We start from the raw sequence: 19198 nt of genomic DNA on the forward strand, positions 1-19198 counted from the left end.
GCAGCTGTTTTCACTGGAAAATTAAACAAGAGCGAATCGACGAAGGAAACTTTTCCCAAGAACTGCAAGTGGAACAGCACAATGGGGGATTAAATCAATTGCTAATTTTAATCCAACTCGGTCAATCGATAGCATGAATCCGGTCCAGCCAATGGTGAGGGAAAAATAGCCTTGCTGAAAGAGTCGAACAGCAGCTTTGCAAAACATTCAACGTTGTTCCTCGGATAATAGGATACATAATCTGTAAATTTGTATATTGGATTGGTACGAACCTACGAACTGAAAAGTGGCTTTATTGTGCGAGTGTATCAGATCTGGTCCGGTTCAGAGGGTAAGGTGCTGGTATTAACCACTCGTTGCATTTTCGAGTGTCTTGAGGAGGGCTCTACTCGAGAAGTCCGAAATTGCCTTGTTTTTTGGGAAAGAAATTGCAGAGTATTTACTGAATAAAATCTTTCAATTTTTAGATTTTAATATGTGTATAAGCATAAATCCGCTGTTTTTTATCGGGCTGACTGAGTTTGTATAACGTGCCACAACTAAAGGAATCGGTTATAAGATTTTTGATTGTTGCTCGCAGAAATGAACTCCTGCTTAGTGATGGGATTCCGTCGAATGGTATAGTGTATGAGCAGCGCTGCTCTTTGTCATAATTCAGGGAGTCGTCGGTTGGACAAGAGACAGTGGTTTCGGTCTAGGACGCGAAGCGGGGACATATATTTTAAATAAACTTTTTAGGACAAAGGAAAATAGTTCTGTTGCATCATTCACTCTATCCGCGTTATTCATCATAGTCACCCAATCGATAGTGTCCAGCTAGTGGTTAAGTCCGACTAAACCAGTTTTCGCGAAATTGAACTCCAAATCTTCGCACATTTCGTTAAAATGAATATGCTGTGGACATGCAAGTCTAACAAGAATCGGAGGGTGATGTGAGTCAATCTCAACAAGTAACTCATCCGCCTGATACACATGGCAGTTCGAAGAAGCTTCTTCATTCATGAAAATAAGATCTAAGGTGCGATTTTGCCGTTTGTTTCCGTACACATCTGCAGCGCGTTCATAAGGGACATCCCGTCCAGTAGAGAAATACTAGATCTCGATAAGGTTGAGTCAGAGGGGTCGGCATAAGCATAGCCGGACGAAGTGCTTTTTCGTACTGTAGCAGGCTGATTGTAATCTCCAAATAGTAAGTGATAAGCATTGGGATCAAGTAAATTTGCAATACCCAGCGCTGCATCGATATGCTTCTGAATAATGTTTGCATCATTTGCGGAATCTGGTGGGGAGATAAACACACCTACACAGATATTTGTTTCATGGATATTGATGTTCACCCAGAGCTGTTCAAGACCATTGCTGTGACTTATTTTGTGTTTAGACGATAGCTGATTTGAAACAGCGATCAGAATACCAGCAACCCTTGTTTTGACGGAAGTAATTTTGTCACGATCGTTGCGATATACCGTGTACCTAGGACCGAATAACTGTAGCGAGCTTATATCGTCATTGAGCCATGTTTCTGTCAGCACAATAATATCCTGATGCGCATCAGATGTAGCCACAAACAGCTCGTCGATCTTCGTGCGCAGTCCTCTCACATTATGGTAGTATAGCTATTGAGATAAGTCACCACGGTCGGGTAGCCGAAACAGTCATGATGTTATCAGGGTTTGCGTTGCTGATCGCCAAACGAATGGCGGTAGCAGCAATGCAGCTGTATCATCCATCGGTTAACTAGAAGTGGAGATTACTTTGAGGGGGAGCAGCATCGAGTGTACTTAGCTTCGGGGGGACATATAACCTTTTTGGCATTACCTAGAGAAGTAATCGTCATGGAGACCGTAACCATTACATTCGCCATGGGAAGGAGTTTTTGTTATTATTTGTTACTAGCTATAACCCGGTGTGCTTCGCTACACCCATCAGGACTAAACAAAATAGTTTAAATATACTAAAAATAACAAATATGTTTGTTACAAAGAAGAAACTTATTGTAATTTTTGCAGATAGACAATGTTCTTGGTTTGATCACCTGGAGCACAATTTAATAAATTGGTCTATTTTCCTGTACACAATCGTTTGAAATCCCTTGGTATCATTCGAATTCGAGGTAGCAGTACATCTGCTCCTTTATATTTTCTAGATACAATGGTCGCTTAAATGAATTTTTTCAACCAAGTCACTGTTGTAGTGGGTCGATGTTGCGCGGTAACTAATATAATAGGCACACAAAGTTTCAATTGCAACACATGCGGTGCACAGTGTTGCAAAACAACGTTTTCATGATCAAAATTCAATAACTACTGAACCATTGGTTTTAGAGAATGGATTTTTTCGAAAAAGTTTCTAGATATAAATAGACGCATCTTTTGATATAATGAATTGAGTTATTAATCCCCCTAAAAGTGAGATAGAAGATTTATGTCCCCAAATAATTTAGCTAGATGTTCGCGGTCTTCAGTAAAGTTCTGGAAAATATTATTGTGAAAAACTTTACTGAGGATACTGAAGCTCTATATAGTAACAGTAGCGAGATATACAGGTTTGCTTGAGATAAACCCCTTAAAAACAATTTTTCTAATATAACTTTTACTTTCTTTTATTTGTGAATTGACCTACGAAGGTGACCATAAGAATCATTCTATAAAAGAATGCACATATAGTGGAAAGTTTTGTTTTCGAAACATATTTGCAATGATAAGAAGACATAACGGAGTGTTGACGGACATGGATAAAAATAATTTATAAAAAATGGCAGATTTAAAAAAAATACTTTGGCGATACAGAGAGTGTTAGTCGGGGGACCCGGGGCTATTAAGACAGTGGGGGTAATTCGGACCCCCTTGATTTCTCAGAAAATAGCAAGACTTTCTGACTATCGTACATATTCGTGGAACAGCTATTCTGAAACATTAATTTTTTGGAAAGCTTGAGGCTCCTAATTTATGATATGATTTTCGTTAGGGTGAAAACAGAGATATTTTCGAGACGGTCATCACTTTTGAGCGATATGAGCGGACGGGGCTATTCGGACCCACTATTCTGTCAACAACCGTTTAGCGGCTTGCGACTGCGTACACCATAGCACACGCCATAGCAAAGCAAATACGTGGGCCGCCAAACGACATACTATGGCATACCAGATTAAGTTTTGGTAAAGCAATTTATTTTTTTTTGCTTTTAAAGGAGTGTCTCTTGTAACTAATTCATAGGTAAACATAATTCCATTGTAAAAAAAATTAAAGAAAAATGACGGTCTGAATTGCCCCGTAGGGAGGTTCGCATTACCCCTACATTGTAAAAGGATGGAAAAACGTAGAGTTTTGCAAAGCGTTGCCTAGCGCTGCCATTGAGTGGTGCAAATAATCTTTTTATGGCACCAAAATGTAGCTGAGATTTTAAACTTACAATTAGGACTTTTGACCGGTAACTTTTTTCACATCTATCCACCTGAAATGGCGATTTGCTTAAGTAGGTCCGAATAGCCCCGGGTTCTTCTATATTCATTCACTGTCCATATAATCACTGCACAATTCAACAATAATTCTTCAAATATCATAGCAGAATACTGAAAATTGAGCCAATGACAGAGAATCTCTGGGGGTATCTCGTTGAAAACTTGCTTTGTAGTGTACATCATAAATCAAAATATATTGGACCAATCGTTTTCAAGGTTTGCACAGTTCTTTTACATATCCCCAGGTATTGATCGAAGCTTCTATTTTTTCCTGATATTTGAATTTTTCGTAGCATTCTGCAGCTAAAAATGCAATTTTCGTTAAAAAAAATCATGAAAATTATTTTTGTGAACAAAGTTATGATCTTTAATGATGTTATGATATGGAGGAGAAGTGTGCAAAATTTCACACAATTTGGTTCAGTAGATTTTGAGTTATGCTGTACATCGCATTTATTCGAGGTGTCTCCTGAAGATTCACTGTTACACACCCAATTTTCAATATTTTGCTGTGAACATTTAGGAAAATATTGTTTAAATGTTGCATTATTGACTGAATAGACTAACACTCTCGGTATCGTAAATTTTTTTTTGGTGCGATATTTTTTTCAACAATAATCTTACCCCCTTAAGCAAGAACTGATTTCATCAGTAGGTGTCCACTAACGGATAAAATTTGACGAAGATCGTGGACCACGCCATCAAATATTCGATTAGTTCCTTTTATGGTCCTCGTGAATTCGTCCTATATAACAGTGTTGCATTCTTTCAGCATTTTGTTTACACCCGAATTTTGATTGATATTGTAAGTGACGTTTTCCGCAAGCGCAAGATTTAGTGGCTGTTTTAGGGCAGAGCTGTTCGTCCATAATCTAGCAATGTTGATTTAACTTCAGATGAAGCGATCGCAATTACAATTTTCAAATTAATTTTCAATTTTCGATAAATTCATGCTATTCATCAGCATTATATTGTCATTCGCGTGATAGATCTATATCAAATAAATTCTTGCCACTCCATTTATGTGCTGGCAACAAAATTTTAGATTTTTGAAGTAGTTGATAGATATTGCATCAGAAACCCTCCCTTTCCTTCAGATTCCGAAATCAACAATCATGTCCACCTTCTTGGTGGAAGAAATACTTATGCCAGATCATATATAATATATATATAGCTAAAAAAGTTCTTCAGTACACCCCCCCCCCCTCTCCCTTTCCTCGACTCACCCTCTCCGTCGTGCACAAAAACCACCCCATGACCATCTCCTTAGTGGAAGAAATACTTATGTCAAAATTTTATTCATCGCTAATAATCACATTGAATGAATAGACAAGGTTTACTTCAGAAATCTCTTCTCCCCCCCCCCCCCTTTCGTGGTCCACTCCTATCAACCAATGGCTCACAGGGAGAAATACATATGTCAAACACTAATAAATTTGGAGATATAAATAATTCTTTGCCTAAAAAGCACCCCCCCCCGCCCTTAAACTCAGTGTACCCCCCCCCTTTCCAAAAAAAACCATGCCATGAACATCTTATTGGGGGAAAGAATACGTATGCCAAATTTCATCAAGATCGGACTTGTAGTTTAGAAGTAGTTAGCGGACATTCATACAAACATACATTGATTTTTATATATATATATAGATTTAAATGCAGCATACTTAATAAACATTAAATAGTCTAGTTAATTAACGTTAAGCTTAAGCTTGTGCGACTACTCCTGGCTGCTACTCCGTTATCGATCTGGACTAGCTAAAGTTGCACAGGGAATCAGTAGATAATTAAGCTTGGGTGTAGCGAAACATCCTTCAATGTGCAACACCTGGTAATCCTAAAGTGTTTATTGGTCAATACCCATGCCGGCCAGGCTCGAACGAAGATCGCGGAAGGAAAAGAAAAAATTGTAGTCCGATATTTGCTTTTGCTAGAGGCCTTATATACTATCGCGCACTCCATAAGTATTTATTTATTTATTTATTTGTTTGTTTCACACATGACGTAAGCCTATAGTCTTTTTAATTGTCAATTATAGCAGTCCGGTAGTCTTTCAATTTAAATTACATTCTAATTAATTAAACCTATTATGTATCTCTAACTATAATATCCTAACGATTAAAATGAATTAATTAGCCTTTTTTGAACATTACTACATTCGTTCGTTTAAATTCAGTATCACGGGAGGAGGATATTTGTTAGTAAGTATAGAAGATGGATTCTACTTCTTCATAACCGACGCCAGAGAGTTGACTCCACTATCTGGACTAGATATCGATCTATCAACTCATGGACCAGGGACCAACGGTTTTACTTCCCTTCCGAAGGAAAACGTGTAGGGTTCGTCGCGGTGCGGATGTGGGCGGTAAATGGATAGTCCGCACCGCAACCGCGAAAAAATAATAAAACCGCACTGCTTACCGCAACCGCATTGCATTCACCGTACCGCACCGCGCGGTAATGCGGTAAAAATCATGTACTTTAAATATTGTGCTGAAAAATTATTCATTTATTTTGTATAGCCATTTATAGTAAAATGTTATTCTTATTTACGCGAAAATTATCTTTGACGGACTCTTCAGAATGTAACATTTATGAAAATATTCAACTTTGCAAGTTTTATTAAGAGGGGTAAGGGTTTTGGCGTGAAAAAAAAAACTTTTTCTCGATTTTTTTTAAACTTTACGTGAAGCGAACTGATCAAAACTTTTTTACATTATGGTGTATCATTTCAATAACATGCTGTAATTTTTCCATGCAAAAACATCGACAAACGACTCGGTGACGAAGCTTTTTGTAGAACGTCTCTGCTAAAACATGATTTCCGGTGTTACCTGCCATTCAAAAACTACTTAACCGATTTCTTTGAAACTTTGTATACAGATTCTATGTAAAAATACCTAAACTCTACGTTGAAGTTTCGAGATAATTTTTCAATTAAGGAAAAAACTGTCCAACTATGCAAAATTTGGCATCTGGGCTAACTTTGACACTTGTCACAATATGACGGAAGACCTTAGGGAGACTTCGAGAAACACAAAAAAATCGCAATGCCCTACACTAACTTCGAAAGCTTTACTTTCAAAAAGTTACAAAATACTCCTAACTGAAAAATATTATTTGTTAATTTGGTAGAAAATATTCCCAGTTGGACGAATAATGGACGCACGCGAAAAAATTCCTCCAAATTCGTTTCGTTTGATGATGATAATTACATTCTTTGAATTGTTTTTAAGTCGTAGTATCATTAGTTCATCTCTAAGTTCTCCAAATTAATCAAAATTCACAGTTGAGAAAATGTCATCGAAAACGATTCATAATTCCACGATTGCCAAGAGGAATCAGGAGTAATGATGCATTTTGTAATTGGATTTGACAGTAAAATTCAATTATTTTTCAATGATTGGATTTTGCGTTTTATGTATTTGAAAAGTTTCGTTTGTAAATTTTTTCTTTGAAGTATAAAATAAATAGTTTTCAAAATATGTCGTGAAAAAATGGTGCAAAACTATATTGGACACAGCTTACAAATTTTATTTCTTAGTAACAGTATGTTTCATCATATTTGAATGACCAAAATGTAAAAAATCAAGATAGGTCGAATACAGAGTATATTCGGATTTCTTTTCAAATCATTGTCAAGTATATGGAAATTAGAGCAATTAAATGTTTATCATGTTTCTCTATTGTAGGGCAATAAATAAAACTCTAACGTTCTGACAGAGAGATGTACCTAATAATGACATTACCAAGCATTCGTTCAGAAAATAAATCTAGTTGCGTCCTTCCCAACTAGGGTTCGCAGTACCGACCCTTTTTGGCGAGAACCGGTACTACGATACTGAAGCTCTCAGTACCGGTAGTACCGGTAAAGTACCAGTACTCGAATATTTTTTTTTTAAATTTGAAAAAAGTGTCAAAGTGAAATTGAATGCTCAAACCGAAAACCTTATTCTTACATGATTAATTTGTGCTGATCAAAAAAGCATGTTTATTGTTTTTAATTACTTCGGAATGGCATGACTCATTTCACAGAAGATATTTTTCGTATGAGGCACCTGCTTTTATTTCGAAATCAAGGCTACTTTGAAATCAATAACTGCTACGCGGTGCGACTTTCGTCGACTTCAACAGATGGTATATGTAAGAAACCCTATTAACAATAGTAAATCAAAGCGAGAATGGCAGTGGATCCATGCAGGTTGCTCGCATTTCCTCTCTTGCTTTTCTGTAAATTGGTTTCGACCTTTATGTCGTTTGCCTACTATTCTCTAATGCATACCAAGGCTCCTTGCTTTCCTGTAAACTATAGAGTTTTGTTGAATTTTCCGATCACAAGAAATAACAAATTGCCACATTTGAAGCAGTTCACCTAGTCTAAAATTGTTAGCTTCTAAATCGCTGTTCGTTCTTTTATAGATAAAGGTATAAGAGCAAACCAATACAGACATGACATAGACCATAGTATTATTACGCGCCACCCAGTGAATAATGGAAAACAATCAGAAGGTTGCTAATAAAAAAGCATAGAAAAATTGTATGTCTCTAACGTTAGATGTGAATATTTTGAAATTTACTACAAGATCGTTAAAATTTAATTTCGACAAAATAGTGCAGGAATTTAAACAAACCGTTCAGTACAACAAGAGCTAGTAATGTTTAACTTCTAGAACTATTATTATGATGGCCCCAGCGGATTTCCCCACAAAGGTGTTAGCTCAACGATTTATTTAGGAGATATTTAATATAATTAAGTCATCTTGAAGTCATTTTTAAACAGGTCCACTAGAGAGTCCACACATTTTCCATGAAAATATTGTACGGTACCGAAAATACCGGTACTGGCTTTTGTTCAGTACCGGTATTACGGTACCAAAAATGGGTCGGTATTCCCGGGATTTTCGGTACCGGTATTACCGGTACCACAACCCTATTCCCAACAAACAATTATGCTGAATAATGGCTTGTCCAGTTCTTGGACAGCTTGTTCCCTCTTAATAAAGGCTTGTTCAGCTTTCGTTGTTTGTTGGGTTCTCAAATGGTAAAAGTCATAGTTTTAAAGCACTTTTTTAATGCAGACTGCAGACTTTATCAATTATTTTTTGAAGTGCGGTTTCGGTAATTACGCGCAGTAAAAGCTCATTTCCCGCACCGCATCCGCGGGAAAAACTATCTCACCGCACCGCAGTTTTTGCGGTAATTACCGCAACCGCGACGAACCCTAGACGTGACCACCGATTTTTTCACATCAGAAAAATCTCAACGACCTCGGCTGGGATTGAACCCAGACAAATTGGAATGAGTGGCGGTTTCGCTTACCACTCAACCACCGGCGCTGTCGGACTAGTTAATTGACATTAAGCCCCATTAATTGTGAATTTGAATTTGGAATATTAGGAAATTTGCACAATTTTCTAAATAATTTAAAATAATGAAAGTTTTTGAGATTTAGTTATTTTAAGACAATCAGATTCGTAACAGAAAAATGCAATGATTCAGTGATAGTATTTAATCATGCAGTAATGAGTTAATTTTCGCCGTGTTTCTATTATCACCTATTTGAAGCCGTTGGTTAGAGCAGCGTTTGCCATCTTTGTTCAATGCATTGGGTCAAATGATAGGATAACAATAGGAGCACTCGATTTGAGGGGAACCATCGAAAAGAGTGTGGCGTTCCGACTGGTCAGAATATGACTTACGTAAACAGCGTCGTATTAAACAACAAAAAGAGAAATATAAAGCTGCAAAGAGTAAAAAATCGAGAAGAAAACAGGGTACAAGATACAGCAATATCAACATTAATAACAACATTAACAACAAAGACAGCAAGTGCAATTAGAACAGGAACCGCAATAAGTACAACAATAACAATAATCACAACTACAACCAAAATAGAAACAACATCAATAGCAAGAAAAACAACAGCTACAAGTCCAATAATACGACCAACAACTTCAATAGAAACAGGCACAACATAAACAATAACGACCACAACGGAAACAGAAACAGCAACATTAACAGCAGTAACAACAACAACAACAACAACAACAACAATAACAAAATCAGCAACTACAACAGAAACAGCAACTACATCAGCAACAACAATTACAACAGAAATAACAACAACCACAACGAAAACGGAAATAGCAGTTACAGCATCAACAACAACAGAAACAGCAACTATAATAGAAACAACAATGGTCTTAACAACAATCTCCATAACAATCAACATCATTGTTCGTCTTGCTCCTGTGAACATTCGTGTTTGGGATAAACATGACACAGCTGGTAACAGTACAATAGTTTTAGATAATATTTTTACGAATTACAACCAACTTCTTCGAAAGCCACTGAAATTTTGGCTTACTGTCAAAATTTTAATAGAATAAGGAGCGCCGTAAAGATGAACGAAATCCATAAGAATATATTAGGCTCCTCATTTTCGATAATTCTAGGTACCGAAACAAGTTGGAATGAGGATGTAAAAATTGAAGAGGTTTTTGTTAGTGACTATAATGTTTTTAGAGATGATCGTCTAACCCAAAGAATGTCAGGCGGAGGAGTTCTCATCGCAGTTTCATCTATATTTAATTCCGATCTTATTGTTTCATCAAAATTCAAAGAATTTGAACATGTATGGGTTAAAGCACATATCGCTGATGAAATCCACATTTTTGTCTCAGTGTACTTTCCAACGGATCTAGCTTGCAAATCAGCATATGAGATTTTCTTTCAAGCAGCTGAAGAGATAATCTCTTATTTTCCTCCAGAATTTAAAGTTCATATTTATGGTGATTTTAATCAGCGCACCTTAGATTTTATTCCTGACTCTGAAAATGAGAGCATTCTACTTCCTGTCGTTGGTGAAAACGAAACATTACAATATATGTTTGAGAAAATTGCATTGCTAGGACTCAATGAAAAAAAACCATATAAAAATCAACACAATCGTTATTTATATCTGCTATTAACAAACATTAATGAAGATTTCTGTGTTGATGAATCTCATTCTCCCTTATGGAAAAATGAAACCTTTCACACAGCACTAGAATTCTCTATTTTTGTGCACAAGAATCATAATTCCATTGACTGTGACTTTGAGGACGTCTTCGATTATAGAAAAGCAAATTATGAAAACATGAAATAAAAATTAAGTAGTGCAAATCGGCAGTCACTTTTAAAGAATCAAGAGAACATTGAAAGTGCAGTGGAGATCGTTTATAATATTTTATGGCAAATAATACAGGAGGAAGTTCCACTCACGAAAAAACGACGAAATCATACATCAAAAAATCCAGTTTGGTTCAACAAGGAAATTAGTAATTTAAAAAATCGGAAGCAAAAAGCTCACAAAATTTACAGGAAACACAATAATCAGGATAATTTGAAAAAAAATAACTCAACATTCGTGACCAACTAACTTTGGTTATTTCTTCGGCACTAACTGTATATAAAGGTAAACCTGAAAATGAGATCAAGTCATGCCCAAAAAAACTTTTTTAATTACATCAAAACTAAGTTGAATTCATGCAACTTCCCGTCAAAAATGTCTTTGGATGGAAAATAAACTTCAAAAGATATTTGTAATCTCTTGGCAACATTTTTCAAGAAACTTATTCTAACTATTCAGACAATAATCGTGACTTTGAATATTTTTCTTATTTTCCTGATTATTCAAGAGATGTTGCTGTCAGTCACATTAATGTTCAAGATATCTTGTCTGGTCTCAATGAGCTAGATGCCATTAAGGGCTCAGGACCTAATGGAATTTCACCTGCTTTTATAAAGAGCAACAACTGAGCAACAACTGAGCTCACGTCATCTTTATTCTGGCTGTTCAATAAGTCACAAGAATCTGATATTATCCCAGAAGACTGGAAAAAATCTTTTTAATACCTATTTGTAAATCGGGTAAAAAATCTGATATTCGCTATTATCGTGGAATTGCCATTCTATCTTGCTTTCCCAAACTTTTCGAATCCATCATAAATAAAAACATTTTCAACCAAGTCAAACATAAAATAACAAATTCAAAACAGGCCGTTCAACTAGTACAAACCTTTCAGAATTTGTTGATTACTCGTTAAATGCCAAGGATAAAGAAAATCATGGAGAAGGTCTTTACACTGACTTCAGCAAAGCTTTCGATAACCTGGACATTCCGATGTTAATTTTCAAACTTGAAAAATTGGGAATCGAGATGAGACTCCTCAATTGGATTAAGTCGTATTTAACAGATCGCCAGCAAATAGTAAAATTCTATGCGATGAAATTCTATATGATACAATTAAAGTTACTTCGGGGGTTCCTCAAGGTTCACACTGAGAACTTCTTCTTTTCATTTTATATGTCAACGACATCTGTCTTATTTAAAAAAATACATTGAAATTCTCATATATGCGGATATGAAGCTATATTTAGAAATTATAAATAATAATGACTATAATGTTTTTCACAACGAAATACAAATCTTTTATACATGGTGTTGTAAATGTTTACTGGAATTAAATGTTAAAAATGTAATCTCATAACTTTTAGCAGAAAACAAATCACGACCTCCGTGTCAATTACACAAGGTAATCAAATCGTTCAGAAATGCGATAAAATAAGAGATTTAGTTATCTTAGTCAAAATTTGTCGAACATTACAAGACAATTGTTCATAGAGCTAGTAATATGCTTAATTTTATAAAATGCTTGGGATATCACTTTCAAGATCCCTACACAGTTAAAACTCTTTACTTAGCATATGTTCGGTCTATTTTAGAATATTGTAGTATTGTTTGGTCACCATTCATAAAAAAAACACCAAGTGAGAATTGAGCCAATTCAAAAGCAGTTTCTATTATATGCACTACGCAAGTTAAGATAGACAGCATTCCCTCTGCCATCTTATGAAGCACGTTGTATGTTGATAGATATTCAAACATTGAAAGAACGTCGGGACTATGCTATGATCTCGTTTCTAAACGATATCGTCATGCAGCGTACTGACTCATCTTACATTTGAGGGATTCCATGAGAAACCGGCCGACCGCAAAATATGACCATCGTCGATTCGAACGAAACTTTGCAAGTGTGTTCACTGTATGAATCTCCATGATATTCTCTGGCAATTGGAATATTTTGATACAAGAGCAATTTTTCACAAGGGCGTAAACGTTTCTACGTACATGAATTTCAAAAATTTTTGGTTCGATTACTGTATTTTATACAGCAAAACTCTCTGAGAACAAGTTAAAAATGTTGTGTTATTTTTCAAAAAAACAAAAATTTATGATAAAATTTTAAATGGCGAAAAAACCCATTTTTTAAATTTTTTATATTTTGTTACCAAACACCTAAAGAGAAAAGAAACATTTTGAATGTGATTGCATGATGGAGAAAAAATCGGTAAAAATTTTTTTCTAACAATAACTTCGTACATGTTTTTAAATTTCATACTAATTGACATACAAAATTGTAATTTTATTACAGAATATAATTCTAAGCACCATTTAAAATCAAAATGCATTTAACAAAAATCTTCCAAAATGCGATAGTTTTCGAGATATTTGAAATTTTGCTCCTTCAAAAAAATTAATTCGTGTAATTATGCTCTTTTTAAAAGTTATTCGCGTTACCGCATCATAAAATGTGAAAAATTTAATGTTAATCGTTTTAAAGACGTAAAAGCAACTTTTTTAGTATATTTGGATCATGGAGAAGCTTTCAATAAAAAAGTTTTCCTAACAACAACTTTTGACATATTTTTATAATTCATACTATTTGCAGTCAAAAATACAATTTTCTTTTTGAATATGATTTTAAACGCCATTTTAAATCGAAATGCGCCTAACAAATTTTTTCCAAAATGTAGTAGTTCTCGAGATATTTTAACTTTTGTTTTAACAACACAATTATTTTGTTTTATTACGACCTTTTCATAAGTTAGTCGCATTTCTCCATCAAAAATAATAGGTTTTTCAAAAGGCCCGTAAACTTTCCTGCAACTTTCTTTTTGACATGAAGGCGATATTGTAAACCATTTGAAAGTTACATGAAAGCAACCAAAATATATTTCAACCATAGTGTCTGATGATTAAACCAACGTCGTTGATTAAACTATGTAGTTGAATCATATTTTGGTTGTTTTCATGTAACTTTCAAATGTTTCACAATATCGCCTAGATGTCAAAGAGAAAGGTGCAGGAAAGTTTACGGACCTTTTGGAAAACCTATTATTGTTGATGGAGAAACGCAACTAATTTATGAAAAGGTCATAATAAAACAAAATAATTGTGTTGTTAATACAAAAGTTAAAATATCTCGAGAACTACTACTTTTTAGAAAATTTTTGTTAGGCGCATTTCGATTTAAAATGGCGTTTAAAATCATATTCAAAAAGAAAATTGTATTTTTGACCGCAAATAGTAAGAATTATAAAAATATGTCAAAAGTTGTTGTTAGGAAAACTTTTTTATTGAAAGCTTCTCCATGATCCAAACACACTAAAAAGTTGCTTTTACGTCTTTAAAACGAGAAACATTAAATTTTTGACATTTTATGATTGGGTAACGCGAATAACTTTTAAAAAGAGCATAATTACACGAATTAATTGTTTTTGAAGGAGCAAAATTTCAAATATCTCGCAATTTATCGCATTTTGGAAGATTTTTACTAAATGCATTTTGATTTTATATGGTGCTTAGAATTATATTATATGTCAATTAGTATGAAATTTAAAAACATGTACGAAGATATTGTTAGAAAAAAAATTTTACCGATTTTTTCTCCATCATGCAATCACATTCAAAATATTTCTTTTGTCTTTAGGTTTTTGGTAACAACATACAAAAAAATAAAAAATGGGTTTTTCGCAATTTCAATTTATATCATAAATTTTTGTTTTTTTGAAAAATGACACAACATTTTTTCAGTGTATATCTTTTTCAGACAGGAGTATTCATTCCCTGTAACTCGTTCTTAGATAGTTTTGCTGTATAAAATATAGTAATCGAACAAAAAAATTTTGAAATTCATACATGTAGAAACGTTTACGCGCTTTTAAAAAGTTGCTCTTGAGTCAAAATAATCTTATTACCTGTGGAAAATATTTAGTCTTCCATGATGGTGAAACGTGCAAAGTTTCATCGGAATCTAAGATGGTCGGTCACGATTTTAATGATTTTCGGGCGGATCTTCGTGGAATTCCTCTATTGTCAAAATTAAATTTATATGCTCCTACTCATCAATTACGCAATAGAAATTATAGGTCGATAGGTCATCACCGAAAAGATTATGCTAAATTCGGACCACTAAACCAGATGATGGCTGTGTATAACGAGTATTGTGAAAGTATTGACCTTACCATGCCTCGAACAAGATTAAAACAGTTTTTCAACTCTTTGCGAAATCATAGTACATATGAATAGTATACAGTGTAGTATATAAGTTTCTGTAATGTAATCTATAATTGATTGACGAATAAATAAATAAATAAAGTGATTGTAGGCCTAGTAATTAATGAATTACTGTGGTACCTTCCTTAATACGGTGAAAATAGGCACTTTACCTGCGTAGAGAAAATTTTAAATAAAACATGATCACCTCTCATAAAAATCGTTATGATGTAACATAAGATGACATTCAGCAATGCTATAAACAGTTTGAAGCTATCTACATGCTTTAATTGATTTTTCTGTTCATTATTTTTTCAGAGTAGGGAGGCTTATCATCGCAAGCCCTTAAAAATTCTGCTTCAATAGTTTGCTAAGATTCTTCACCATAACTACATCAAAAGAATCAAAAGAAGTCCTTTGAAAAGCAATCGCTCCTACAACACACCACAAGCTATACAATTTTCGCTCGACTGCATTACTCATCATAAAACATTTCACTTTTATGTTCTGTCCCCAACTCCTTCAAAATTGGGCTGCGAGATGTTTCAACGCGCAATCGAAGAGTATCCTTCCTGCCTACCGACTCGCTCTGGTGCACACCGTCGAAGAGAGTTTACACCCCTCCAAACTAACTAGCATAAGTGTTGTATGACATTTGCAGTAATGGAGCACTCAAGGCTCCTTCGATGCAGAAGTCTCAAGTCCCAACTCGTCCACCGAAGCGAAACAGGCAAATGTTATGAATGATGATGACTCTTCACAGTGTCACCACACACTTGTCTTACACATTGAACGCAAACAGACAGACCATTCTCTGATGGGGACATGGGCGGAACGAGAAAGTGCGTTGGTTTGGGAAGAAGGGAAGAAACATATTTCAACCTCTGACCTTGGCATTTCTCCTTTCTACTAACCGACGGGGTGTGTCAGGGGAATTTGACTGATTATTGCAAATATAATAAGGTGTGGAGCTCAGGTCCGGATATAGATCATTTGAGGCCGCGGAGCACATTTGAATTAAGGGGCTTCCTAAAATTAAAGGGGTTAAACAGCTGTGGAGAGATTCTTTTCATATCGGTTTGATTCCTACACTAAGGCAAAACGCATAGCGAAATTCATAAGATTTATCTTATGATTTTTTATTTTATTTTTTATTTTATAATTAATATCAACAGACACAGTGTGGTCCTAATGATAATTTCTTAATCTATTTAAAAAGTCAAATTGTAATCTGCTACGTGGAATGTGAAGATCGAACTCGGATGAAACTCTGTTGAAAGTCCGCTGCAAACCAATGATGGCACCGTTCACTCCATAGTTAGTCCGGCGAAGAGGTAATCGGAGGAATAAATTATTGCGAAGGGCGCGAGGGCGAACGTTCATGTTTATCGCACTGAGAAGCTCGGGGCAGTCAATTCGATCTTGCAAAATATCCGAAATCGTCATAGCACGGAATAGATCCCGTCGCACTTGCAATGTATCGAGTCCAATAAGCAAACCCCGGCTTTCATAACTTGGCAGCTGGTGAGGGTTGCTCCAAGGCAATCGACGAAGGGCAAACCGAACAAATCTGCGCTGTACTGCCTCAATTCGATGGACGCCGTTGAGATAATGAGGGTTCCACACAACTGAACAATATTCCAGAGTTGATCGAACGAGTGAGCAGTAGAGAGATTTCAAGCAGTAAATATCTGAAAAGTGCTTAGATATTCTCATTATGAACCCCAAACAGCGTGATGCCTTTGCGACAATATAGCTGATATGCTGTTTAAACGTCAGTTGTTCATCGAGAAAAACTCCGAGATCTTTGACGCAATTCGCTCTGTCAATTGTGGATTCAGCTAGACAGTAATCGAATCGAATTGGCGTTTTTTTCCTCGAGAACGTAATGACCGAACATTTCTTGGGGTTTAGGGTCATTCGGTTGATCTCGCACCATTCCGCAAAGGTTTCCAGTTGGCGTTGAAGGAAAGCTGCATCATGAGTATTCCGGATTCTATGGTATAACTTGAGGTCGTCGGCGAAAGACAACCGTGGTCCTTCTAAACAAAAGTTAACGTCGTTGAAATACAGAAGAAAAATCAATGGACCGAGATGGCTGCCTTGCGGAATACCAGATGAAGCACAGAACTCTTCGGATACACAATCACCTATCTTGACTGCTAGACGACGATCACTGAGATACGATTGCATCCAACGGAGAATATTAGTACCAAAGCCGAGTCTATCCAATTTTGCCACTGCAATAGCGTGATTTATCTTGTCAAAAGCAGCTGAAAGGTCCGTGTAGATAACGTCAGTTTGAAGGCCGTCCGACATAGCATCTGTAACATATGTTGTGAACGACAGAAGATTCGTAGATGTTGAACGTTTCGGCATAAATCCATGCTGAGTCTCGGAGATATACTGTTTGCAGTGGCTGGAGATGGGTTCCAACACAGCCATTTCAAACAGCTTAGGAACTGCGCTTAGCGTTGTAATACCACGGTAGTTGTCAACTACCTTTTTATCACCTTTTTTGTGAACTGGAAACATGAAGGAGGATTTCCAGAGTTCGGGAAATACTCCGGTTGTTAGCGACAATTGAAACAGATGACAAAGAGGTTCAATTAGACCGGCAGAGCATTTTTTTAGAATAATAGTTGGTATACCATCTGGGCCTGCCGAGGTTGAAGCCTTCATTTTCCTAACCGCCAGTTGTACCATATTATTGTCGATATTGATAGAGTTCAAAGACTGGTATGATTGAGGTATATTGAGAGCCGCGCGTGAAGCCTGGGTCGGTGTCAACTTCTCGTTGGAGAAAACACTCGCGAACTTTTCAGAGAATAGTTGGCAGATCTCCTGTAAACTAGAGCTCATACGTCCTCCATAGCTCATCGTTGAAGGCAACCCGGATTCCTTTCTTTGCTCGTTTACATGCTTCCAGAATGTTTTAGGTTCGGACTTCAACTTACGTTGCACGTTTCGCAAGTAATCGGCATGGCAACGCTTCGATGTCTTTTTATAGACTTGGTTAACATGAACGTAGTGATGTCGCAGCACGTAGCCCCCAAACTTGGAGTACTTCTTCAGAGCGGCTCTTTTAGTCGCTTTTAACCGTCTCAGCTCGGCAGTGTGCCACGCTGGGTGCTTAGATTGAAGGCCACTTCTTTTGGGTACATAGCGATCGATAGCATAGCTCATAACATTGGAGAAGGTCTGCACTGCAACGTTGACATCATCATTGTCGAGAATTTCAGTCCAGTGGATATTCGACAGGAAGTCAATAATGCTATTATAGTTGGCTTTTCTAAAATTATAGCTGACGGTGTCAGAAGCATTGCAGTCATGCTTCACTCGAATGGCTTCAAGCAATATATGCAGGGGAGGGTGGTGTCTAACAGTCTTTACCAGGGGGAACGGTGCTGCGGTAACTTTTGGCGCGTAGTCAGATTTGCTCGAAAAACAGAGATCAAGGATTCTGTTGTTCTCGTTCACCACATTATTCGTTTGGCGCAGCAGATTTAGACTGTAGCAGTCAAGCAAACTGGTGATACCAGCATGAAAAGATGACATTTCGGGATCAGCGAACATAAATCCGTCAGAAGCAGAGCGCCATTTTAATCCGGAGAAATTGAAATCACCAACAATCAGGATCTCATCAACCGGGCTTGCTTGAGCGGAAGCCAGTTTGATTCGCACCCACACCTGCTCGACACAGACCCCCAAAGTATCGTCAATCAGTTGCGCTTTCAATCGACGATGGATAGCCACAAGTACCCCGCCGCCGGTAGCCTTGAGACTGTTGCGTGAGCTGCGATCAGTTCGGAAAACATCGTAGTTGGCACCAAATGCTTGCACTGACAGAGTGCTATCGCTAAGCCACGTCTCTGTGAGGGCGATTATGTCGAAGCATTCATCTGAACTTGCTACCAGATAATCTTCGATTACTGAATTCATACCACCGGCATTCTGGTAATATATTTGTAGGTTTGAATGCCGCGATTGATTGTCGTTGGTATCGATTTGGAAGACCCCTTCACCACTCCTGCACACAGGACCGTGACGACTGGTGAACGCTGGCTGCAATGGCTCGACTGTGGCAGGGGGATCAAGGGCTTCCATAGTGCTAGCTGCAGTGCGTCCCAGGGTGCGATGAGTCATACCAGCATAGCATAGAGTGCTTAGTCCTTCTGTGATCGTTGTAGAGCCGAGTGTGCTGTGAAGAGACGAGCTCGTTACGATGGGATCCAAATTTTGTTTTTGACATTGAAGATTCACAACGGCGGTAGAGTTGTGTTCATCAGCAGACTGTAAGTGAAATTTACATTGAGGGGGTGCAGCATCTTGTATTGCTTCGGAAGGACATATACCATTCT

Source organism: Topomyia yanbarensis, chromosome 2, assembly GCF_030247195.1.
Source record: "Topomyia yanbarensis strain Yona2022 chromosome 2, ASM3024719v1, whole genome shotgun sequence".
Lineage (NCBI taxonomy): Eukaryota > Metazoa > Arthropoda > Insecta > Diptera > Culicidae > Topomyia > Topomyia yanbarensis.